The 2,860-nt window shown below is 32.6% G+C and overlaps 1 long non-coding RNA gene across 1 annotated transcript in view; it reads left to right on the top strand.

Moving 5' to 3' along the window:
* The first annotated feature begins 1,005 nt into the window (after positions 1–1,005).
* LOC111086695 overlaps positions 1,006–2,860 on the top strand; it is a 10,809-nt gene continuing 8,954 nt past the window's right edge. The window contains exon 1 of the long non-coding RNA XR_002611423.1: positions 1,006–1,176. This is a non-coding gene — a long non-coding RNA (uncharacterized LOC111086695). The remainder of the gene's footprint in view (positions 1,177–2,860) is intronic.

Genomic DNA, 2,860 nt, shown 5'->3' with positions numbered 1-2,860 from the left:
TGGGTTAATCAAGGAAGGACTTGTATCGCTGAAGTTTATCTGAAAGAATTTATACCGGAAATTAACAAACAAGCAGATACGCAACAACGGTATTCTCGGCCGTAAGCCAAATATCTCATTATGTTAATCCTAAATCCATGTACTAAGTAACATTGCAAAACAGTATCTATATAAAATTTTGACGTTAAAAATCACGTTTCAATACCCGACATGGAAGGAGCACAGATAGCCCATTATGTAGTTTTGCGCTTAACAACAAAATATAATAGAAGTATGATATTAAAAGTAATAAACTAAATGCATTACATATTTTATGTATGAATGTAAAGGTACACAATGGAATATCCGCACTTTGTCCACTGCAGGTAATTAAACCCTGTATTTTAGCATTGTAAGTCCGTACATTTATCATTGACCAAATGTGAGGACCTAACCACGGTGCTATTGAAAGGAACATTTAAAAAATAAAGAGAGTATACCTCATTTACGAAACAAACAAATGTTATAATCGTTAGTTTCAAGTACTGTCGTAGATTTATGCACTGAAGTCACGGACAGGTTCAAAAGTAAGGTATATCTACAGATATCATTGGTGTAGCCAGGAGGGCGAGGTTAAACAACCACCTCAAACTTCTAGAAAGTCGTTTACAACTCAGAAGCTTACTACTATTAGAGAAGATAAGCTCACTTTTGTTTTTACTCCCTTATGTTGTGAATACTTTCGTTTACAAATTTAATTTAAGCTAAGGTGAATAGCTTACATCCTTTATATATAGCAGATCCAAATTTTTCTGAAAAAGATTCCCCCCCTCTATTCTGTAGTGCTGTCTACTTCTCTATATACGAGTGCGTGTGCTTTCATTTATAAAATTACTTACATTCATTTTAAGTTGTATTAGTTGAATTTTATATGGTCATAAACTATATTTATAATATTGTAGTTTGTTTAATTTAGATGTTAGTTAGAGGGAGCTGGGGTTATTAATTATGACATTAAGATCAGAAGGTATGATGAAATAGATCTAGAAGAAGTAGAACATCTAGAAAGCTGTAAGAATGGAACGCAAGGTGTAATAACACATTCGAAGTTAAATTATAAATACCAGATGGTTGTGAAGTGTGATTTCAAGACAGATTGAACAAGTCAATGTTAGCTATCGCAGTTGTTTTGCATAAGTAAGTTCATTTGTTTTTCGTTATTTAATGTCATTTGTAACGTAAACCTACGGCACTGTTGGCAGTGAACAGGTGTTTAAGTTTGTAGAATTTAAAAATGTTGAAATAGGAAATAAAGTATGTTATTATTGATACGTGGACAGGACCTTGAATTATATTTACCAGATAATTCAAAAGAACTCGCCAACAAAATAACGATGTTAAAATGATATTATACCGTATAAAATGAATACATAATATTAATGGTTTAAATTAATTAAATTCAAAAGATCACCAGTTTTGATAAAGTTATACTCACACTTCATTCAACCAAATGAGTTTCAGCTTTAAGTTTGATGTTTTTAATATGTTTTGATGTTCAGTAATTATTTTGTTTGTTTTCACGAATAAACTGGGATTGAACAAGAAATCATAATTATAGATGTAATAATAACAGAAACCTCAAACTTTCTGGAAATAATAATTTCAACAGAATGAAGCGATTTGATTAGCTGTCAACAACAAAAAAATTTACCTTAATAGTTCTCATTTTTGTGAAGATAGGGCAAAATTGATGAAACCGCTTCTTGAACAGTTAACAAAAAATATGCTTTTGAAAAAAATTATAAAAATATTAAACTAAAAATAAATAATGTTGTTCAATAGTTAATAGGGGAATAGGAAATTCGAGCTGCTTCAAAGCATAAAAGAAACTTCTCGTATTTCAGGAAGAGTATTATTTGAAAGTTCTAAAACTGCAGTCATGGAACACCTTCAGTCTAGCTAGCCAATCAGAAAGTTGGATGACAAGAATTCAGAAATATCTCTGTCCCATGTGAAAGTCGCAAACCGGTCCTCTGTACATAAGGTAAAATAGGATGCAATACAACTATTCCATGAAATGGAAGAAAAGTTCCTTGTCCAGACTGATATCAAAACATTCCTCTGCAGGCTGAATTTTGTAATTGCCTTTAATCAGAATTAGCAAGCTCCAAAATAGAAATTATAGAAACTAAACATATTAGAGACGAACGGTACACAGAAGAATATAAAATGTAGTATTTGTTGTGTATGAATATACCATACATCTTGTAATATTTATTCCTTGTTTTGTATATGTGATTATCTCAGGCAACACTTGAATGAGAAAGTCGTTCATTTCATTCTGGAGTGTATAATACCTATTCTGTTCAGGAGAGGATATTGCTGTAATACTGCATGTTGTTCAATGTCATTAAGAACATGTTCTTCTTCAAGGGTCATTTTGGTGATATCTAGAAGTTAGAGCTTCAAGGTAGTTGTAACCAGAATGACCAGCACCTGAGTAGTGCAGTCAATCTGAATAAATGCAATGTTTCTTGTGAACCAAAGAACATTGGATTTAGACATTCTGTAACAGAGGCAGCAGGTGGGATACTCTAGTAATAATGACATCCCCGTGTAAGGAAAAGCAAGTATACAAACTGTACTTGTGTTTAGTGTTACAATAAAAATTTATTGATTTACTACTCTGCCTGCAAATCACGAGACTTCACAAAACAACCATGCACCTTGTATTGATGTGTAAACTTCATTGTCAGCATGACACCCTACAAAACAGCCATGCACTTTGTATTGATGTGTAAACTTCATTGCCATCACAACACCCTACAAACCAACCATGCACCTTGTACTGATGTGTAAACTTCATTGCCATCACGACACT

This window comes from Limulus polyphemus, unplaced genomic scaffold (assembly GCF_000517525.1).
Source record: "Limulus polyphemus unplaced genomic scaffold, Limulus_polyphemus-2.1.2 Scaffold1332, whole genome shotgun sequence".
In the NCBI taxonomy this organism is placed as follows: Eukaryota; Metazoa; Arthropoda; class Merostomata; order Xiphosura; family Limulidae; genus Limulus; species Limulus polyphemus.
Note: the sequence above shows the minus strand (reverse complement) of the source record. Positions and strands in the feature narration are given on the sequence as shown.